Source organism: Bos taurus, chromosome 14, assembly GCF_002263795.3.
Source record: "Bos taurus isolate L1 Dominette 01449 registration number 42190680 breed Hereford chromosome 14, ARS-UCD2.0, whole genome shotgun sequence".
NCBI classification, from domain to species: Eukaryota; Metazoa; Chordata; class Mammalia; order Artiodactyla; family Bovidae; genus Bos; species Bos taurus.
This window is the reverse complement of record NC_037341.1, coordinates 69,412,363-69,420,195: the sequence shown is the minus strand read 5'-3', so window position 1 is coordinate 69,420,195 and position 7,833 is coordinate 69,412,363.

Sequence of the window (7,833 nt, the reverse complement as noted above, 5' to 3'; positions counted from 1 at the left end):
ATTTACCCATATAATTTTCTGATCATTAGAAGCTTTTCCCACTTGATTTCCAGATCATTTCACACAGTGATGCTTCTTCAACATGCCCTCTAAGGCGCTTCAGTCGGGTCCAACTCTTTGCAACCCCATGGACTGTGGCCTGCCAGGCCCCACTGTCCACGGGATTCTCCAGGTAAGACTCCTGGAGCGGGTTGCCTTGCCTTCCTCCAGGGGCTCTACCCCGCTTCTTCAGTATCTATAGCCAATTCTAATAAATGTTCACACAGACCTTCAGGTTCCGTTCTTCGTGGCATATATTCCAGATACACATTCCCTTCTTGTGGAATCCACTGAGCCAAAACTTGGTCAAGGTCTTAACTTTTTTTGTTCTATGCAACATTTTCTGGTTTTTTATTTTTACTAATTTTTGTCCATCATCACTGTATACCTTAAACAACATCTGTTTCTTTAAGTCATATTTCATAATTATTCTACTTCATAATCTCCAGTAAGATGCCTCACAGACCGCAGGATCAAGCTTCTGTAATAACATCACTGTGCTGTGCTGTTGTTAATGAAAGACACTTCTTTTCTTCTTTTTATCTTCTCACTATTACCACAGGGTATCTTTGACTCTGTTTGACGTTTTTACGGTTATAAAAGAACCAAAAAAAAAAAAAAAAGCAACAAAACACCAGTATTCAGCAGATATTTTGGGAGGAATGTTATGACACAACTGAGTCTTACGTCAGTTCAAGCAGTTTTGCTGCAAAATAAGTTTTGTGCCAAAGCTATGAAATAACTTGGTTTCAAGAGCTCGCAGACTTCAGAATTGCCAATAAGCAACTATGGGCCCATTTAAAAAATCTTTTGGCCACGACTCATATCATGTGCGGTCTTAGTTCCTGACTAGGGATTGAACCTGTGTCCCTGCATTGGCGGTGCAGAGTCTTAACCACTGCATTAAGGGACATCCTCAATGTCCATCGTTATGTCCCTGTCCATATCAGGGACATCCCATGGGCCTACTCTTTTTGGAAGATATGTTTCATGTAATGAAAGAAATAATAGTTCCCTTCATGAGAAAATGTTTCTTGAGCACCTAGGACAGTGAGAATACATTTTTGTTTGTTTTTAACCAGAGACCCCTTTAGCCTTGGAGCTCTAGCTGCCAAACAAAGGTTCTGGTTGGCACTGAAATTTCATTTATAGAAACGACAAATATTTTGACTTGTACAAAATAATACAAAGTAATACTCAAAATTCTCCAAGCTAGGCTTCAACACTTTGTGAACCAAGAACTTCCAGGTGTTCAAGCTGGATATAGAAAAAGGAGAGGAACCAGAGGTCAAATTGCCAGCATCCGCTGGCTCGTCGAAAAAGCAAGGGATTTCCAGAAAAACATCTACTTCTGCTTCATTGACTATGCTAAAGCCTTTGACTGTGTGGATCACAACAAACTGTGGAAAATTCTTAAAAAGATGGGAATAGCAGACCACCTGACCTGCCTCTTGAGAAATCTGTATGCAGGTCAAGAAGCAACAGGTAGAACCAGACTTGAAACAACAGACTGGTTCAAAATTGAGAAAGGAGTACATCAAGGCTGTATATTGTCACCCTGTTTATTTAACCTATATGCAGAGTATATCATGCCTGTCCTAGGCCTTGTAGGATGAGCGGCTTCCAGTGGGCAGGTGGGGAGGCACCCCACCCTGGCGTCCGTGCCCTCGCTCTTCGTCAGTAGCAGATCCCCTTATTTGGCTGAAAGAAGGGCCAAATACGCTTCCCCTTCTCCCTTGCGACTAGTAGAGACCACTGACTGAAATTCCCGCCAACAGCAGGTAAGCAGAAACGGTGTATACGGCTCAGGCAGTGAGGCAGGAATGTGCAGTGAGTTTGTAAGTCTTTAAGGAGCTGAGGGAAGTAGCAAGATGGCATAAGGTTGTTTCTCAGTAGCAACTCAACACCGAATCAACACAACAAATCACACAGAGGCCAGCCAGGTGCTTGTCCATGGGATCAATACCACCCAACAGCAAGAAACGTCCTTAGGAGAGCTGCTGTCCCCGGCCCTTCCGTCTGAGGGAGAGAGGCCAGCGCCCTGGCTTTCACACCCCATTCATGACCCGGCTCCTACAGCCCAGCTGTCATCCTGTCAGACACTTCTGTGTATTTAGCATTTACATTTAAAGAAATTACTACAGAGTAGGCCCAATTTTAGCTTACCTTACCTATTAAAAAACAAACAAACAGAAAAACAGCCAGAAGAATGAATTTAGAAGACAAGCCACTGAAAAGGGTAGTGTCAATATTTAAGCTCCTATAATAAAAATACTACAATAACACTCCAAGGAGTGCAGTCCCCTGGTTTCTGCCTGTTCCCCAGGGCCCTGTGTGAGAGGCACAGAGGCACTTAGTCACATCTTCAAGTCAGCTGTACTTCCTCGGGATCGTTTCACACACTTACTGAAATTTCAGTCACAACACAGGTGTAGCTATGGGATATGACTAGAACTCAACATTTCCCAGTCTCTGACGAGGGTATTTCAACTGGAAAATAGATGTAAAAGTCAGTTCTGCCAAAACTGACAGTAAACATAAGTCTTTGGGTCTGAAGTGGATTTTTTTTGTATAATAACCAGGTATTTGAATTACCAAGAAGTGTCTTAGCAATGGCACCCCCACTTTATGGTTTTAAAATAGAAAATATAGCCAGAAAGAATCTCCACCTAGACGAAATTTAGTGTGTCAGCACTACAGAGATTTTAGAAAATGTCAAATGTACAGATTCTATTAAAAGGGAGGCGCAACCTTTTAGTTGGAACCTGAAACTGATGTCCTTTTAATTTGTCAAGTCCTCCCCTGAATGTTGTGACCTCATGCAAGTTCTACCAATCCAATTATATGACAAAGTATACAAGAAGGAATTCTTTAGTTTATTTACATTGCTATATGTCAGTTTCTTCATCATTTTGCTTAAGAGCAAGAGTATTAACAGAAGTTTCTTGTGTTAATAATCCCTCAGGTACTTCTGCAGAACTCTGGGGCTGCAAATGCATTCTGCAGCACATGTTTGCCAAACGCAACATGTTTTTGGATCAGCAAAACTTTTTGTAAGATGTTCCCTAGTTCCAAGACTTTCTAACTTGTTCTGGATTTCTGGGTAGATGTTTGTCATTTTTCTTCCCCCCAAAACTACTGCCTGACCTGTGAAACTCAGAAACTTCTAAGTGCAACATACTGATCCGTTTGACTCCCTTACTGATGGGTGCCATCGACACAGCCTAGGCTCATCAGGGAGACAAAGCCAGGTGCCGTTCATGTCCCCTGGGGTCCAGGCTTGACGTGAAGCAGGAAACCTTGGCCAGGGCCTCCCGGGGTTTCAGAGATAATAGGGACAAGCAGGTCCTGGGAAGGCTGGTTGAGAAAGAAGCTGTCCAGGGAGGCCACCACATCAGACTGTTACTGTTATTTTAGAGGCTTCATTTATCATCAACAAAGCCTGGTCAGCTCTGTAACTGCTAGTCCACTTTTCAGCTTCACAAACTTTTCTAGGGTGAGCCCGTTAAGAAATGCAGAGTCTCTGGCCCCACCCTGGACCTAGTGGATCAGAACCTGCATTCTTCATAAGATCTCCCAAATGATTCGTCTGCACATGAAAGCTTGATGGCCCTGGGATAGGAGTCTTGAGGTGAGCAGAGAAGGGGAATTGTGTCAAGTTGACCAGGGGTGCACAATAGGATGGGCCAACAGTCAAGCTCGAGCTTGTACCCCCCAGTGGCTCATGGCCCCAGTCTCATGGCTCCAGTAGCTCTTAGGCAGCTTGAGTGTAGAAACAAAGGCCTGCATTTGGATTAACATGAGGTTGGAGATCAGCAGAGGAGGCATGTCTGAAAGAGAGAAGGCACAGAGTTAAGCGTGCGATCATGAGGATGGTGCAGAATGGCGCTGAGGCTGGGTGGGAAGGAGAGTGGCCGTGAAGAAAGAGGATGACAGCCTGCATAGTTGTGATGACTTAAAGCAGATTATCTGATAAAGTGGGGGAAAGCTGCCTGGCAGAGCAGCGGTCCGAGACTGCTACACAGGAGCTGTGGAACTGTGGCGAGGCATAGAGATTGTTATGGGTGAAGGAAATGTTCTGTATTTGAAGTGTCTGTTATGGTATCCCCTGGCCACATGTGGCTATTGAACACTTGAATATGACTGCTGTGACTGAGGGGCTGAACTCTTAATTTTATTTGATTCCAATTAAAATAACCACTTGTGGCTAGGGGCTACCATCTGGAAAGGCCAGGTCTAGAGTCTGCAGTCTTATGGGATCCAAAATTGTACATTCCGGCAGAAGTTTTTATTCAAAATATAAATTTGCATGCTAAAGTATTTTAGACCTAAAATTAACCCAAAGACACAGAACTCAAGTCTTAATATAATTCTCAACTGCGTATCATCCATGGTCGATATGAAACAGAGGCAGAGCCACTAAAGGAAGGAAGGAGATCAAGATAGAAGGATGCGACAGGGAGCAGGGAGCAGTCACACTCTTCTCTGGCTGGTCACCTGAGACCAAGAAGGCACTTTGTGGCGGGTGGGCCAGTGCCTCTTATTTCCAGGGCAGCAACGGGAACCAGCCTTCAAGAGCTGTGCCTGGGATGTCTGCTCCCAAGGAAAGGGCCAGGGCTCCCAGCTTCTGGGGAGAGACAAGGAGGACTGGGATGTGGTCCCTGGAATTCCTGACAGCACAGTCTGCTCTGACTCCCTCTTCTGCCACCAGGGATTCTCAACTTCAGTTGCCTAAACATCACAGGGAGCTGGAAGAATCCAGATTCCTAGGCATCCTCTGGAGATTCCGATTTAGTAGGTCTGGAATAGAACCAAGAAGCTGAAAAACAGTTACTTAGTTTCATTGAAGTTGTGTTAAATACAAAAGGATGTACACAGTGAACAGTGTATCTTTCTCCAACCCTGGCTCCTAGAGCCCAGTTCTCCCCCACTCTTGCGTGATTTCCTTTTCTCACATTTTTCTTGCGTGATTTCCTTTTCTCACATTTCAAAAATGGCTCCTATCTGACGGGTGTGGCTACAGGTGGTCCACTGTCGCGGTTACATAGCAGTGCATCACACGCGTGCACCGGTTTATCCAGCCTACCGTCGGCGAGCCTTTGGGCTGTTTCTAGTTTCTGGCTGTTGGGAAAAAATGCTGAAAGGAAAATTCTGGGACGCGAGTCCTAATGCACAGAAGCACACGTTTCCGTATGGTCTGTGCCTGGAACGGAGCTACCAGGACACGGGGTGGTTGTGTCAAGAGTAGACCCACCTCCGCTTGTCATTGTCAGCATTGAATTTTTGCCAATCAAGTGAATATATAATTGTATTTCATTATGGTTTTAATTTGCATTCCCATCATAATTAATGAAGTTTAGCATCTAGACTCTCTCTCAGAGGGCTTGCCTGATTGTTCAGTCCATCCAGGAGACTCTTTTGACCTTAAAATCAGCCGATTAGGGACCTTATTACAACTACAAAGTCCCTTCACCTTTGCCATATTCTGTTGGTTAGAAGCAACCAGTGGTTCAGGCTTCACTGAAGGGGGAGGGATTACAGAAGCTCTGACCTTGCTCAGGGTCACCTTAGTATGTGTCTGTGTCGGGGGGTGTGAAACTGGCTCTCATTACCCACCATATATTCCGTTCACATGTCCAGTCCTAAATACACACAGAATGATAGAATTGCTAACTCATACCTTTGTGAGCCCAGATGACCACTTGGCTTATTTGTCTACGGTTCTTTTCATCTTAGCCTTATATTAATAGTACCCATTCAAAATGCTAATTTCCAGTTACTTAACCACACCTTCAGTGTGGTTATATTGTCATTTGTAATAGGTGCAATTGTAACTGGTTCCAAATTTGAGGTTCCTCCTTCACACACCCCGGTTGATTTTCGTCTTTTATTTTGTGGGGGTGCTGGGAGCATTCTGTGGTTTCTGAGCCAAAACTGTACAAAAGGGACACTCAAGAGAAACATTGCTCTTTCCTCATCCCAAGGAACCTGTCCCAGTTCCTCTCTCCGGCTTTTTTCTCTGCCCTCTGAAGGTTTAATAACTTCCCTGATGGTTCAGACAGTAAGGAGTCTGCCTGCAATGCAGGAGACCCAGGCTGATCCCTGGGTTGGGAAGAGCCCCTGGAGAAGGAGATGGCAACTCACTCCAGTATTCTTGCCTGGAGAATCCCATGGGCAGAGGAGCCTGGCAGCTGCAGTCCATGGGGTCACAAAGGGTCAGACATGACTGAGCAACTTCACCTTCTTTCTGAAGGTTTAGCTGCTGGTTTATTCTTCCTATATTTTGTACAAATGACCAGATACAGGTGTGTTTTCTTACATTCCCTTCTTTCTTGCATACAGGGTATCTTAAATACTCTTTTGCACTTTGCTTTTTTTCCCACTTCAGAGCCTCGGAAATCATTCCAAATCAGTTCATAGATTTGATCTCATTTTTTAAAACCAATGAGCATTGACTTCCATTATGCAATGTACCACAAGATTTTCAACTATTCTCCTATGTGTAAACATTTAGGTTGTTCCTAGCATTTTGGATTTTACAGACAATGCCACAGTGACTAATGTTTGGTCAGTATAAATTCAAACGGAGCTCGATAATCTTGCAGATGTCAAACTGTGGAACCCTGACATCCCCATCCCTCACAAGCCCGTGTTGCTTCTGAGTTGCCTACGTTAGACTCCGTGCAGTCACTGCCCTTGAGATTCGATGGAGCTGCTGGATTCCCCTGACGTTCCAGTCCCTCTGAAGTGGGCCTACTAAAGACTCAACAACGACCCTCCACCTGCCCCTCTCGGGTAGGCGCTTTCATTTCATGCTGCTCCATCCCAAATCAACTTTCATGACCTTATTTTCATCTTTGGGGTCGCCCCTTTTCTTCACCCCTGTCCCCAATCTTTTCATCTCAGCTGAGAGTTTCAAAAGATAACAAAAATGTATCCTGCAGTAAGCTACCGTTCTACAATGCCGATCTTCCTCAAAGACCCTTCACACAGGAGTTATTCTTTGTGCTTTCAAGTATTCTGAATGTTACTGGCCTTTTTAAACTAGAGTTCCAGAGGAAGTCCCTTGTGGTCCAGTGGTTAGGGGACTTCCCTGGTGGCTCAGATGGTAAAGAATCAGCATGCAATGCAGGAGACCTGGGTTTGATGCCTGGGTTGGGAAGATCCCCTGGAGAAGGGAAATAGCTACTCACTCCAGTATTCTTTGCCTGGAGAATTCCATGGACAGAGGAGCCTGATGGGCTGCAGTCCATGAGGTGGCTGAGTTGCACATGACTGACGCTCCAGTGGTTAGGACTCTGTGCTGTCACTGCTGTGGCCCAAGTTCAATCCGTGGTTGAGAAACTAAGGTCCTGTAAGCTGTGCAGCATGGGAGAACAACAGAAACCAAAGCAAAACAACTGGAGTGCCACAGTGGGACATCGGTGGACCTCAGGGACACTGTCCTGCAACGTTTATATAAGACTGTGTCTGCATTTATCTGGGAGAGGAGCTATTAAGAATTCAACCAACCTTGCTTAAAAAAGGCTAAGAACCAGTATGTTAAATTCTGTATTTGTTTTTTTAACACAGATTGGCTGGAGGGAAAACGTTCTGGCTGGGATCATTCTTAAATTCATGTTCAGGTAAATGAGTATTCATTTTAGCTGAAAATTTTTAATTTATACAAGTTTTTTAAAAAAGTAAAGTATATATTAAATGTATCTTTTGGACAAGTAAAACTAAAAAGCATTCATTTTAAGACAGCATATTAAAAAGCAGAGACATTACTTTGTCAACAAAGGTCCGTCTAGT